Source organism: Pieris napi, chromosome 5 (genome assembly GCF_905475465.1).
Source record: "Pieris napi chromosome 5, ilPieNapi1.2, whole genome shotgun sequence".
Classification (NCBI taxonomy): Eukaryota; Metazoa; Arthropoda; class Insecta; order Lepidoptera; family Pieridae; genus Pieris; species Pieris napi.
Genome location: NC_062238.1, coordinates 9,142,822 through 9,159,485, shown reverse-complemented (window position 1 = coordinate 9,159,485; position 16,664 = coordinate 9,142,822). Strand labels below are relative to the sequence as shown.

The 16,664-nt window shown below is 33.5% G+C and overlaps 1 protein-coding gene across 2 annotated transcripts in view; it reads left to right on the top strand.

Moving 5' to 3' along the window:
• Positions 1-16,664, top strand: part of LOC125049491 (protein tweety) — a 70,445-nt gene that overhangs the window by 9,157 nt on the left and 44,624 nt on the right. For both annotated transcript variants that reach the window (XM_047648827.1, XM_047648828.1), the window contains exon 2: positions 14,419-14,442. The gene's annotated coding sequence lies outside the window, so the exon portion shown is untranslated. The remainder of the gene's footprint in view (positions 1-14,418; positions 14,443-16,664) is intronic.

Genomic DNA, 16,664 nt, shown 5'->3' with positions numbered 1-16,664 from the left:
TAATGGTAGGGAGGAGGGATGGCAGAAGTCGGGATCGATCGCCTACCCGTTTGTTCTGACCAGGTAAAGACAATTATTGGTCTCGACATCCCTAATGCACTGAGACAAGCTGAGGATAAAGAGGAGGTAGCAATCGATGTATCGCTTAGGGCTTATCAAGACAAGCATGATATGTCATGAAGATGAAGTTCGCGAAGAAGTAGAAGAACCTGATTTAAATCTAATTATTTTATGTATGAACGTTTTAACGTGGACTTATAGCTCCAAAACAAAATCAAAACAAGCGACATGCCAAAAATCGATAGAAAGAATCGTACTAAATTTTGAAAAGTTACTGAATCATTTTAGGTTTCGTGAGAACTGCAGATCTACTTTTCTTACAGCCTGTAATAATTGAAATGAGGGCATTTCTGGGCATAGACCTTTTACAACTTCCTAAGTCTCTTTCTTTCCAATGTGCCGCAGTATGTGACTTAATCGGAAATAAGAAGGACTTTAGGATCGCGAAAATTACAGAAACAATCACATAGAAATAAATTATTACACAAGCAAACATTCAATAAATGATAAATTGAAGTAAATCTGATTACGTAATACTTGGATAGCCCCTTGATAAACTTATAGAAACTGTAAAGGTTTCTAACAAATACAGGCATTTTTGTATCTAAGAACAAAGATAGTAATAGTATAAGTAAATTAAAACTGATTATAGGAGAAGGGATTAATTCGAGACGATTTCGTCGCAACTCATGACTCAGCTCTGAGCAATTGATTAGCTCAACCTCCTTGGTTGTTTTGTGGTTGTATTGAACTGCGTCCAACAATGCTGAGAGCGGATTTGCTTCATTGAATGAATTGAATTATTCACTCTTTTCATCCCATTCATCGTTCACTACAGATTTGTATTATTACTTCAATATGGAATTTCTAAGCCCTTTACTGTTCTATGCATATACGGGCGAGATTCAAAAATGAAAATCAGCACTATGACTCCTTTAAGTAATATCCAATACGTTTTTGACATCTAAGAATCAGTAATAAATAAGACATACTCTCAAAGATGTATCCAAAAATAAGATATACAGTGTACAACTCTTTATAACGTCATTCTTTATAACGAAACACTTTGTATAAAGTGAAAATTAGTTACATTTGTTTGGTTTAACACAAAACCCATACATACATTCACACTTTATAACGCAGCACTTTTCTCTATTAGGAAGATATATTCTCATATTTAGACATCAACAACATACTTAAGTGTAATTGTTTTTATAATCAGCTTACAAAACTAACCTTTTGACGTAACGAAATTTCTAAAAAAGAAACCTGAGGTCATAAACAGCCGTCTTGCCTTTGTTATTGTTAATTGCATTAACTCAAAACTCAAACTCAAAATATCTTTATTCAAGTAGGTAACCAAGTACACTTTTGAATCGTCAAGTTAAATTAATCGTAAATTTACATTTACACGTGTGCATAACATTATTCTTAGGAAAATTGCCTGTAGGAAATTTTGGTCTCAGTTACTAAACGCACCACCGTCACCTATCGTGTATTATCAGTCGTAAACAAACTTTGAAACTTTCAAGATGGCCAGTAAAAGAAAAGCGTTATGTGTTAACGTAATTGGATAAATTGGGTTATTTTTTTTCATCCCTCCGTATAACGAAATTTCTGTATAACGAAAAAATGCTTGGTCCCTTTCGTTCGTTATAAGGAGTTTACACTGCATTAATAAGACATACCGTCAAATTATTGTCTTTTATTGACATAACTTTCACACATTTCATAATAAAATAATTTTTTTTCATAACTTAAATCCGGTAAAAAAAAAATATTGTTTTATTATCAAATACCGTCCAAGATTTACCAAAAAAAGATATATGTTTGATGTATTATAAAGTAAGAAACATATTTATGTGTTTAGTACGATAAATTAAATCCAATTGTTACCAATCATTTGAATAACCCCGTATGAAGGTCACATTCATTACAATTATTTATTGACCTCTTATCGACAATTTTGTCGTATTGGACCTTGAGACTTTGTGATGGAATGTTTTAAATATAGGAAAAACAATTGTGATAATTAAATTTAGAACGCTAACAATTTATACCTATATTACAATGTCAACTAAAAATACGAAAATAAATACGATAAGCCCCTCCTACGGGTTTTTTGGAGTCTGTTATAAAAGTCAGTTTACTACTAGTGCTAGTATAGTATTAAAGATTCTGAAAATTTATGCTAGACTCACACAGCGTAATACTAGATTTTGAAGTGAAACTTCTTTAGGCGCATGAGGTGAAGTTTTTACGGATGAAACGCAATAATAATAATACGTCACGAAGATGTGCAGCGTTTTTGTCGAAGAAAAGGGAGAGAGCCATTGAGAGAGAGTGAGAAGGGCGAATTACCTTATAGAATTTTTTTTTATAAAAATTTCGTAAAGAGAATTAAAAAAAAATATATATTTTATGCAAAATAATTTATTGAAATCTCAAATGACGAATTGTAAATTAAAATGCCACGTGTTTTATCGTAGACGTATTGTATGCAATTATATTAGATATAAAATAAATTGTTTTGTGTTGCTTATAAAAGTCTAATACTTTATAAATGTTTCATAAGATACTTTTAAATGCATTGGCTGGTTTCTTTGAACTACATGCATGTTGCATTGATAACTGTATACATTAACTTTATATGATTTTATAACACACTAGCTAGCCTGGCGAACATCGTACCGCCTAAAAGTCGATTCGTTATTTTTTTTAAATACTTATTCTGCTATTCGGGACACCGGTCTAGCTAGTAAGATAAAAAAAAGAACGTTGATAAGACAACAAATACATTATATCAAAAAATAAAAATTTACCTTCCCGGAAACCCTCCACTAACACTTAAACTTTATGGTATGGTAAAGTTCAAATTTACTTTTAAGTATTATTACGAATATTTTGTATGGGAATATAGAAAATTGTTGTTTGACTTTTTCAATAATATTTTTTTTAAATTTTTCTCTGCGTAAGAACCATCCTCGTACTTCAAGGAATATTATAAAAAAAGAATTGGCCAAATTGGTCCAGGCGTTGTTGAGCTATGCGCTTACCAACACATTTTGCGATTCATTTTTATATTATAGATTTATATCCTGTCTAAAATCGCCTTTCTTTACTAACTTCATTGCTGAAGATCGTGATAATTTGCTCTATAGTCTTTGAAAAGCTTTAACCACTGGATGATTTTTATACCTCTCAAAGCGTTCATTTGTTTTATTGAGTGGAGAGTCTCAATGCCTTTTTTCATATCCCGTTCAAGTTTTGTATCAAATATGGAGCGAGTCAAGATTATTACTTGTATGATTACAGTAAGTTTTTAGCCTTTCTTGTTTATAGACTGGATACATACACTTGTGCGAAATAAAGTAACGGTTTTTGATGTAAAAATATTATTAGAGCGCTTTATGGTTTAAAAGTTAAATTCGTGTACGTATACGTAGATAATAGGAAAGCAGTGTTGGCCTAGTGGCTTCAGCGTGTGCCTCTCATCCCTGAGGACGTAAGTTCGATCCCCGGCTGTGCATCATTGGACTTCCTGCGACTTAGTGCGAATTTAACTCGCTCAAACGATGAAGGAAAACATCGTGAGGAAACCGGCTTGCCTTAGACCCAAATAGTAGACGTGTGTCAGGCATAGGAGGCTGATCGCCTACTTGCCTATTGGATTGTCAAATGATCATGAAACTGATTCAGAAACCTGAGGCTCAGACCTAAAAAGCTTGTAGCGCCACTGTTTTATTTATTTTATAGAGTAGGTAGTATGTTTACAAATAACTATGTAGATATATGTAACGTATTAAAACCCTTAAATGAATGTAGAAAATTAATCGTTAGAATGCACATCGTATAAAATGATTATCAGTATTTCTTGGGACGTGCGGTGTACTGCTTGCAAATAAGTGTTTGATAAGAGCCATTAGATGATGTCCCTTTAACCCAATTCTTCGTTACGTAAGTGGAACTAGATCTTGCGTTTTACACATCGAGATATCTTGACAGAAACTCGTGTGTCACAATTACGCCCTTTTATGTAATAAGCAGGTTTTTAGTTTACTTAAATTTAATAAAATACATATCAGATGGGCGTTAGTTTGGTTATTATACTCTTGAGCGGGCTTTAGACGGTCTTGACTGCAACATGCGGTCGCCGCACGGCGATCTGAAGTTTCCATACTAAATTCATATTCGCAATACACGGACCGCTCGAGCAGTTCCTGAGCAAAACGCATATTGCAGTCGGTCTTGACTGCAACATGCGGTCCGTCTATGGCCCTCTTTAGTCTACGTTAGTTATTGTTTTTTCCGTTTCATTGTGTTCCGCAGTATGGACCCCTTTTATTAGTATGGAGCGCGTCTTAGTTTTCGCCCTGATGTGGTGGTCGACTATTGTTAATCCTTTTATTTTTTGGATACTCCGTTCTACTGCTGTCTGGGACTAGTCACCTTCGACTTGACTCTTTGCGTAAACTTCCAGGTATCTCTCCCGTAAACCAGGCAGAAAGCTTCGTTAGGTCCTCGGATTCACTCCCCTATGAATTTTCCCCTAGGGTAAACGTTTCTCAACTCGGCTGATTGAAAAAGTATTACTCATATCATTTGTAATGTTATTAGTCCATCCTTTTTATGATATGAGCTATATATATGACAATATATCCGACGAATATCCTATCTATATCCTATAGATATATATATATATATATATAGACTAGCCGTCTCCCGCCCGCTTGGCTGGGCGAATTAAAATAGGAAATAAATAAAATTTTATGTTTCATTATTATTATTTTTTCATATTTTTCTTAACTTCCCACTAAGAAAATTGAAAATTTTCAAAAATCGAGTTTTTAACAGATGTTGACGTTTTGAGGGTCTAGGAAGCTTCCCCGAATGTTTCCGCGGTGAAGTCCGTATGTATAAATGTTCATAAAAGTAAAACAGCAATAATAAATAAATTGGAATTTAAAAAATAAATAGCCATAATCTAGGAAAAATTTTGTTGTCGCTACGATCAGTGGTTTAGGCGTGAGCCTCAAACGAAGACCATTTTTCTTATATATATATACATAGCTATATAGATTTGTGTATGTTATTTTATAATGCAATCTCCCAAAATCGACATTTCATCGCTTATATTTTATTTCACAATCATAGTCACTAGCGGAAGATTTGCAAGTTTTACATATTCGCTGTGCGTATTTATGCCCTACAATAAATATAAAATATATTTGTATTGCATATACAATTAGTCGGTTTGATTGACCATGTTACATATGGTGCGTTATTACGTGACTAATATTGATATTCAGCGAACGCGTTTGATAGGTGATCACGCATAAGATGCGCCAAAGCCTATGGAATGCGTTGCAAGTTAGCAAGAAACTCATATATTAACTTAATTAAAGTAATTAATAACATTTTTAATTGTTCTGGGTCGATTTCGTCAATTGGAGAACTACAGTAAGTGTAAATTTAGAGTTTTCTTAGTTACCTTCGTAAATAAATCTATTTTGACGTTGAATTTTTTCAATAAAAATATCCTTTCGAACTGGCTATTAATTTATAAATGTACTAGTGGACCCGACAGACGTTGTTCTGCATGATATTTCAAGCGATTAGTAAAGCAAAGTATGAAAGTACCGACTGCAGCGCCATCTGGCGGGCTGATTTGTGAATCTAAACCATTCCCAGATCCCCTTGAACACACACAAGAAATTTCATCAAAATCGGTCCAGTCGTTTGAGAGAAGTTCAGTGACATACACACTCACAGAAGAATTATATAATATATATAAAGATGAATGTTTTTCATAGTTTTGTAATGCTTATTAATAATACCTTTTCGTTTATCATTATGCCCCCAATGTATGGGCCCTATCTTTAAAAATACTAGAAATATCCAATCGCAGTGTTAAGAGCTATCAATAGATAAATTTTATCGATAATTGTAATAACATGTAGGTATTGAAAAACGTAATTTAACAATTTCTTATCTATCACGACGACGTCCGTCGTCCCACAACTAAGTGTTTTTTTACGCCACTATGTGAAACTAGCGGCCCACTAATGTATTTCCAAATGAATTCGACTAGGAGTCCTTCAAGAAAAGAGCGTACCAATTCTTAAAAGACCGGCAACGCACTCGCGACCCCACTGGCTTAGTGTTCATGGGTATCGCTTAATATCAGGTGAGCCACCTGCCCGTTTTTTTTGCATCAACTTTGTTTTGGGGAAGATAAGTTTTGTTATGTTGGCAAATTATCAAATAAACAAAAGAAATTATGAATAAGGAACGTATTTTTGATGTACAAACTATTCACAAAGTAACATCAGAGTGACTCGATATTTTATTGCGTATCTCATGGGAACAAAACTCGAGTGCTTGATCGAAAGGGAAGCAATTTGTTTTAAATTACATTTATTACAAATTTATTGTTATTGTACAAAGGATATTCTTTATTGGTTGTGTATTGTGTGGTTTGCACTTAATATATTTAAGTTACAAAATCTGCTTTACCAAGTAATAAACAGACTGTTATTAAAGTTGTTTACTCTATTTTTAAAGGGCTTTGAAGTCGTAATTGTTAATTAGGGAATTAAAATTCCTTGTACACAGTATTTGAATGAATGTCCAACTGTCATAATGTCTATGTAATTCACTTAACAATAATTTGTTTCTACAAAAACGCGGTCTAATATGAAGTTTATTTAAAAAAGGGTGCGTGTTCTTACTTACGCGCGTAAGAAGTTATACTTCTTTGGCATTATTAAAATTGTTTTTGATTGCATGCAAATAATTAATTACAATTAAATAATCTTAGACTGGAAAAGGAGTCATTATAGTCAATAAAGTTCAGTTTATATTTGAAAAATTTAATAAATAAATATTTATTATTATTCTCTTACATTAAGTGTAACATAAATTCTATTATTATTCGCATGTTGTTTTTAAATTATGTCCAATGCCGTAGCATCTTCCGTGGGCAACTTCATTCTGTTAATTTTGTGTCACGCATCGTAAAATTTTACTCTCATCAATTTTTCATAACCCGCCTAAAGAAGTATAACTTCAAAAAAATATCCAAAATCCCAGTCCTTAAATATCAAAACGACAGATAATACAATGTAAGAATGTGCAACGATATATCACTAGCTATTGTATTTCTTATGAAATAATTGGCTTCTACAAAGACGCGGTCTGAGATGAATCTTGTATGTACAAGTGGAGCGTGCCGGGATGCTATCACCGCGCAGCCTCCGTACTATCGAACGGCCGCGCCCACGTGGCTCTCACGTGAAGCCGGCTGCCGGCGTACCGTTACCCAATGTAATGCATTATATATATATTATATATTTACTTTTATATTAACTTGGAACGTGTTACTAATTATCATAACATAGCTTTGTTCCTAATAGCGAGCGTTCGTTTTTAATTTGTATAATTGTGCGTTTGTCAACGTTATAATTTTTTATTATTTAGTGTTTCCAATATTATTTAGATTTTCTTATCTTAAATCGTATGGTGGATATGGAACCGAATTCTTTTGGAAGAGCTTCTGTACCTATTTATAGAATTGGGGCAAACGAACCTACGACCAATAAGGGCAGTCATCGCAACCTATGTTTACCCATTTTAGTGGGTGCGTTGCCGGCTTTTGAGGGAGTGAGGCCTTTTACATTATGCCTCGTATTGAATTATCGTGCATCGGGCCGTTATTAATTTAACTTTAAATAAGTATAAAATAATAGAATAAAAGCTTTAATTTGTTTATACATAGAATTGCAAGTAATATCCGCTGCTTTTTGTTAAAACTTTGTGATTATATCGAGTAACTTAGTAAGTTATAATACTAAATTTATTATATTTTTTTAATGCAATGCTATGATAAATTTCGTAACCGAATCCCCTTGACTGGTGTAAATGCTACACTCATCAGCTGATGTAGTATCGAATTTTCCGATTGCAACTCCATAAATCATCGAGTATCGCAATTTGTGACCTAGAAATGAACTGCGCCAGGCGGAGCGTATGAACTATCTGGTATCAGTAATAATTATTACTACTATTTTGTATGATTTTAATTTAGTTTGTCGCATGAAAATGACTTATTTACTAGTATTCTCTTCAAATTCGCCAATTAAACACTATTATTTTATTAAAACTGTATTTTCGTGATTAATTCATGAAAACGTAGGTGTTAGTGAACTTAATAAAGTATATAAATTCCCTTTTTCCTGGATAGTCATGGTAAGTTCTTGATTACAACCCTTACATAATTTGTTGCTTTAGATGTGTTTACGCTTTTCACTATCATTAGAGGTAATCCGATAATTTATTTTTAGTACGTAGAATTGAGTACCTTTTTTTTGCAGTTTGGAATTATATAATCAGTAAATTTGTTAGATAACAAGAATGTTATGAGAAAAATATATTCGTATAAAGATAAATATATTATATCTAAAACTTAAATAAAAAAAAAATCATTTTACCCACACTTTCGAGCACTTTCCTCACGAAAACCGCTAAGTCATATAATCATTTTAATCCTGTTACATAAAATATGTAAATTGTTTTTTTGTTTTATCATCTTCATCGTACTTATGTCAAATTAACTTTTGACATCAATATTGTAAGTTGTAACACGTGAGGAAATTCGTATATTTTTTCGATGTGGTGGCAAAGTGGTTTATTCACCGACTGTATTGTGAGGTCAGGTACAGAAGGCTGCTCACCTACTTGTCTATATATGTAAAATTATTAATAGCAAAAGCTAATACCATATAGGGACCACCCATACACCTTAGTAGCCATTGGATTATTACACTTCGTGCGCTAAAAAGTATATTATAAAGAATGCTCTTTGATATATATAAGAAGGACTCTTAGGAAAAACAATTTCCAGATTTTAGTTTGATTGTTACGAGGGCTTTGGGTCTTATTAGTACTGACGCCCTTGGGTGGACATAAAATTATAAAATCTTATCAAATACCAAACTAACATTATCGTCATAATAACACTTTTTTGGGCGTTTGTATAAAATAAATAATTTACATGCCAACAATAAATGTATTAATGGAAATCAGGATTGTAGACCGATTTAACATTATTTGCTTTGAATTCAAATATTAAATTGCCAATAAATATGTATTAAAGTTCATAATTTTTTATCAATAAAAGACCTTCATACCGTGTAATTCAAATAAAACCAAAATTCAAAACCGCATAATAAATTGTAACTGGATATTTTAAAGATTTTACAAGTTCAACGACTTGTTATCTCCCTGTTTGTTATCACAGCAAGGGAAAATCGCCTTTAGATTATATGTAAATAGAGCTATTTTTATTTGAAGCTGAACAGTATGGGCAAAAAGTTAAAGGCGTTGAAAGATATGATATTTGCAACGTGTCGATTAATAGCTGTAATTTGTTTTGATAAGATAAAATCGCGTTGATGCACTTTAGTTATAGATATAGGTGTTCTGGAGTTGCAAAGAAGTTTATTTTAAGGATTTTAACGGATAGGACGGCAAACGAGCCTACGGGTTGCCCATAAAAGGCAGCCCATGGCAGCCATTGTAGGGTGTGGTGTCGGCCTTTGAGGGCTGAGTATGCTGTTTTTTTTAAACAATTGAAGGTCGTAACTCGTACCTCCCAGGGTAGAGTCCCCACCGGGAGTCGCTTCCAAAGCGAAGTAAATCTATTTATTAAAGTTCAGTCTGTTCCCGTGTTCTTGTTGCTCATGTACATATAGTATATTATCTGTATTATATACAGTTTTTTACAGTTAGCATACAGAAACATCAATTGTTTGTTGTAATTATTTGCTAGTTAGTATTATATATGAATATTTATAGCATAAAACTAGATTTCATTCGTAAAGCGTAAGATGTTTTACAAGTAGACTATCAACTACTTTTAAAACGAAGTGAATTTATTTATATGAATATCATATAAAAGACATGAAACAAAACATTCAAGAATAACTTATAAACTGTAGCTAGAACAAAGGCGTTTCATTTTATTTTTAAATGATGCTCTCGACTCTAGTACATATGTGATGTTTCACCAGTAGTATATAAAACTTATTCTTTAGCAAAGATATTATTTACAGGCAAACTATAGATTTATTTATTTTCTGTTTATTATTATGTAGGTTAACTAATAACCTTTAAATGTAATAAAATATTCGTCTAAAGAATTTACAGGGCCATCTGTATGTCCGAGAAATGTCATCAGATAAGACTGAGGTTTTACTGCGGCTATCAGATGTAATGTTTGCGAGCTTTATCTACCACTATTAAATCATAACCGGACAGATTTAGGGACTCGCCGTGTTAACTGCGATGAAGCTTGTTATTTGTACAGATTATATTTAATATATAATTCTCAGGTGAACTTTGTTATTTTGAGCGCTTACTGACATACAAGCAGGTACTGACGTAATACTGCATATGCGGGGAGTAGTATTAAGTGCGTTTTATATGGGTTTGAATTTACATCAGAGTTCTCTGTAACTTCCAATAGCGCTACCGACTACAATAATGGGTTTAAGTTCCACGCGATCGTAACATCGTAAGGACGGAAGGAAGTTACAGAGTAAAGGAAGCGTTCAAGTATTACGTCACGCAATTTTGAGAGATTATTGACCCCCCCCCATGTAACGCGTCGTAACGTTCTGTACCCAAGTATAGTAAAACGTTTCGTGAGACCACCTAGTGACTCTTTATACCTAAAAGTTACCATTTTGTGGTTTAAAGTACTGGAAAGTCGAAATTAATATTAAAAATAACGCGTAATTCAATCCCCGCCCCGCATCGTAACATTTTACAAAAGGTCCCCCTCCCCCTCAAAATTCGTTACGTAATACTTGAACGCTCCCAAAGGCGCAGTTGTCAGGTGTAGATACACAATTCTATTTTCTATTATTATATGTGTATAAGAAAATATCTGAGGCTCAGATTTCTGTATCTGTTTCATGATCATTTGTCAATCTAATATGCCGACACGCCGTCGACTTTTTGGGTCTAAGGCAAGCCGGTTTCCTCACAATGTTTTCCTACACCGTACGAGCTTGTGTTAAATGCGCTAATAGACAGAAAGTCCATTGGTGCACAGCCAAAAAACCGAACCTACGGCCTCAGGGATGAGAGTCGCTGAAGCCACTAGCGACTGCTCTCTCTTATTAGTTTATGTTTTTTAATAAAACATCGTCATTTCGTAGCATCGGAAAGGGGAATTGGACCAATAGTTGTCTGCCCAGTCTTTGCAATTTAAAAATTATTTCAGAATATATAAACGCATTATGTCGCTCGATATTGACCCGCGCCGACCCGATTAACGATTCTTGGTAAATGAAAAATGTTGTGGGAAATGTGTTGTGCATGCACGCGACCGGCGGCTGTCTTAATTAATTAAATTTATTATTATGGAATGGACGAAATAGGTTCTTTATACAAACGCGAATACTTTCAAAACTAATAAGGGAACCTTTTATTCTATCTCGGGCTAGCCTGATTTATCGTTTAAGTAGATACGTTTCCTCACGATGCTTACCTTCACTGTTCGAGCGAGTATTAAATGCACGCATAGAAAGTCCACTGTGGTACACAGCGGGTTTTTTTTTAAATTGGCGTTTGTGTTTTGGATAAGCTTATAAGCTAAACAAATATGTTACACGGAATGATAAAATCACAAGGAAGAAGTAGCTATTTGATACTTCGTTGCATCTTTGTAGTTTGTTAAATAGACGAAAGTTCTTAATTTTAAATTGTTACATTTTTTTTTATTGTTATATAAATTATACAGAGCAAGTGATGATATTAATTTAACAAATGTTTGACGTCCAATATAACCTGGAGTCTCAGTCTCGTACAAGAATAACAATACTTAAAAATAAAATTATACAATACAAGTTAAAGGGTTTCTATTACTTTTATTTTAATAGGGTTAACATTTATAATTTATTTAAATTAAAATACACTTATAACGTACAGAATACAGCGTGGGTTTGAACCTGCGACCTCATAAATGCTATAGTAGAAATAAAAAATAATGATCTCGCTTAAGAAGCAATGAACGCAAGAAATTGTTTTGTAAAGTTATAGTAAAATAACATGCATTGTGTAAATCTATTCAAATGGAATGTGTTCTCGATTCTTATTGTCTGACAAAATCCATAAAAAGCTAGGTTCAATAACCTGTGACCTGGTTGCGCGATTGAAAGATTTCACAGATACCCCTAACAATGGTTCGACGGACAGCTGAAGGTTTTTGCTGTCCATAATATTACGATTTCTAAACGTTTTTCTAAAGAAATTGCAGTTGGTTTTATTGATTGTAGCGCCAGTATTGTCTGTTGATTCGTGACTGAAATGTTCGCGCTTAGAATTTAACAATAATTTCATTATTGACGACTCATTGGTCTAGTGGTTAGTACCCCTGACTTCGAATCCATGGGTCCCGGGTTCGATCACCGGCTGAGACGAACATCGATGTGATGAGCATTTGGTGTTGTGCTTAGGTCTTGGGTGTTTAAATATGTATTTATGTGTCTATCTATCTATAATATGTATGTATATCCGTTGCCTAGTACCCATAACACAAGCTTCACCAGCTTAGCATGGGACTAGGTCAATTGGTGTGAATTGTCTTTAAAAAATATATATAAATATAAATATATCAAATATAAAATATATTATTAACTGTAGCGCTCTGATATACGGAGAGTTTATTGCCAGTTCTACGTCCTTGATTCGGGAACTGGCTGTATATGTAAAATTAGAAGCGTTTAATGTATATATTTCTTTTTTGACGTTCATAAGTGAACATTGTGTTACCTATATGAATAAATGATTTTTGACTTTGACTTTATTAGGTACTATTTTGCTGAATTCATCAATAATTTATTATTAACTAAACCATACACTGCTTTAGTAAATAAAAAACGACGGGTTGCACTCCGGGAGTGCCGGCAGAAATGAAAACTTGAATATTAACGTTGTGCATTTTTTATATTTTGCAATGTTATTATGAATAATTTTGCACGAATTGCTTTAATTATCAGCATAAAAGTACTATCATTTATGTAGTAGTAGTAATATTTATTTATTGCGCTATCGTACACAAACATGACAATTTATATTACATTAAATACGCCGCGCCAGCTGTCTACTCTCCATCCGTCTTACGAATTTTCGATCAGCCTGGCGATTCTGTTACTCACTTTTCGAACTCACACAGCGGTTTTTGAGTTACAGAACCGCAAGGCAGGTCACGTGTCCTGACGCGAGTTTAACATTTTTTACCCATTCCAAAAAAAGTGTACAACGCCGCTAAAGAAATTTTCACTTCAATAATAATTTATTTATATGCATTTTCTTTGTATTCTTTGTGTCCAGTTAATAATTTGTGTCTTAAATTAAATCTATTATTGGATATAGATAATATTCCGTTGCTAAATGTGTTGCATGGGAGTAATTAATACCTATCGATTCGATTACGTCCTTGACGGGAAGTAACCGCACTGTAATCGATACATAATCGTACTCAGACATTGGATCGGCATATAATGGCTCAAATCTTAATTTAAGTCACTAGAGACGTGGAAGTGTATCTGCAAGAATTTGGAGCCGTCGTTTAGATGGGTCAGTTCAAAGTCCTGTCGTCAATCCAATTAGAAGCAAAAATAAAAATTTCATAAATCTATATATATAAAAATGAAACCCGTTTTCCGTTGTCACGACATAACATGAAAACGGCTTGACCGATTTGCCTGATTCTTTTTTTATAATATTCCTTGAAGTACGAGGATGGTTCTTACAGGAAAATTAAAAAAAATTGAGTGAAAAAGTCTAAAAACAACACTTTTCTATATTCCCATACAAAATATTCGTAATAATATTTAAAGGCAATTTGAACTTAAAAACCATATCATAAAGTTCAAGTGTGGAGGGGTTCCGGGAAGGTAAATTTTTATTTTTTGGCATAATGTATTTGTTATATCAACATATTGTAACATATTGTATTATCAACATTCTATCTTACTAGCTAGACCGGTGTCCCGAATAGCAGAATAAGTATTAAAAAAAATAAAGAATCAACTGTTAGGCGGTACGATGTTCGCCAGGCCAGCTAGTTAATCAATAAAAATTAGTTGGAAAATCAACAAGTCACTATAAATGTTTTCATTCAGGTAAATTTAGTTCGATTCTTTTCCCTGTTAGTTCTCAGGTTAAGGGCGTAGAACGGAGGAGAACTGCCATGAAAGCGTCCTCCACTCTTTTTAATCTCCAACTATTTTAGGAACTACTACTTAAACGTAACTTTAATAATACTAATTTGATTTTTTACTGTTTCAGGAGCTTGTTCTGAGCCTCGATGTGGTAAGTTATAAATACATTTATAAATTCCTTGTAAAACCTTTTCACTTCGACTTCACCAAAATTAAGCTATCCCAACACAAGTGCCAGTCTTTATAAACAATCCTACAAAATTTTTAGTTATCCAGACTAAATGTCTTTGAGTAATTGAAAAAAACCTTTTAGAGAGCATTTCCGATGAAAACCTCCTTTTTTGAAGCCAAAATCGTACTTTTACAGTAAAAATAGCCATTACCACGAAACTTTCACGTATGAGATTATAATTTCATTAGCACAAGCTGAAATTTGGCCAAAAAATATCAAAATCAATTTAATACCGATGCCAAGTCTGAGGAAACAACAAAAATCAATCAATCAATTTCAATAACGTCAATTTCATAGTGCTTTTGTACAGTTAGTATAGTTGTTTACCTCGCCTTTTTTAAATCACCCCTTATTCAGGAGCTTTACGTAAAACTATAAAACGAAAAGACGAAGCTACGCAACGTTTAATACGATTGTTATTAGTCAAACACACGACATCATTATGTCATTCCCTTTACACCATACACGTTTCGATGACGCGTTTCGTTTGAACGTGATTGGTCAACTGCATCTCTAGTCGATATCGATACCCACAGTACGGTTTCTTCCGTCATCTCACATCCTACATTATCACCTCCCCGTTGTTTTAATCGTAATATTTCTGTAATGACGTATTTGTGTAGGTTGGGCGTTTAATTTTTGTGCGTCTCCGTAGTGTGAAAAAAAAAACGGATTACGTAAATAAGTTTTTTTCAAAAGGTAGTAATTAAGTATGACCTCATTACTCGGGAGTTTACTAAGCAAGATTGACCCGAAGTTGACACGTGTGGTGCGACATTGATCCGCTGTCAGCCACTAATGTATGTTGATTACTGATGGACTAGCGAGCCAGGAAATGCGCGGTTTTATTATAGGACATTTTTGCATTGCATTTGTATTTACAAAAGCTTGCCAATGCTCTGTGCACTGATGGGTACATAATGAAAAATAAAATACAAGATTTAATGTGACAAGCACTTATAGGCAAATAACAAACGAAGAGAAAATAAATACTTTGAATCATGAGGGGAGGGGTGAAGGGAGGAACTATGGATATCCAGACCTAGCTCGTTTATTACAATGCTCAATCGGTGTTTTGGCCAAGACGCAAAACGCGTTCTTCTGAAAGGACAAATAGGATGATGGGTTGCCTAGGGTATACGAAATTTAAATTTAGTAAAAAGATTGGGACAATCAACCTGTTTCATAATGCAAACGATACATCGGTTAAATTTCTACGTTTCTCCAATGACAACATCTTGCTCTAGCCTGATTGTGTTGCTGGCAGTGAAAAGTGGCTTAAGTCTAAAGTTTTTTTTATTATTTATCGGTTTGCATGTTACTTTAGTTATTACTTATAATAATACTAAAAACTCCAAACAGAAGGGAGATGATAGAAATGAATATTTGTTATAAAATAATTATGGCAGAATAAGTAAAGACCGATTTACATTATCTTAGTGTTTAGGAGAGTGCTTTAGTACAACTTGAAAGGCAAGTTCTTTAGCGTAGCGTTTACATGTTTCAACTAAAGTACTATCCTAAAGCACTCTCCTAAACACTAATGATAATGTAAATCGGCCTTAACGTTTTTTAATCGCTGGTCTAATAGCCACACATGGAATTAACACCTCAAATTACCGGCAACACTATCTGAAAGGTGCTGATAGCTTAATTTATGTTTTGATAAACGTTCATAATTCTATTAAGCAAACGGCTACTATCTTATTATTAACTTAAAAAATCCAGTCTTTTCTACCTACAGCTATAGCTATATAAAAAATAGGATATCAACAAAAGTAAACCAATGTTGAACCAATTGATTTATATCAAAAACAAAATAAAAACAATTTAGATTGTTTAAACATTGTGTATTAAAATTTGCGTAAACAAAGTATTTGATTATCGCCGTCATTCCAAGTCTTGGGCCTCCCGAACGACTTATGAGCGAAAGGTTAATATTTTGCAATTAACGCCGAATCGCGTTGATAGCCTTAATTGATATTTTGATGTTTTACGAAAGGGCCTTCGCGATAAAGTAATTGGAGAAAGTTTAAATTTGCGAGAACGCGAAATTTTATCGAGATTTTATATGAATGATTTTAGATTGTTTAGTATTTATTTATATTTATTGTTATATATTTATTAAGACATACCACATG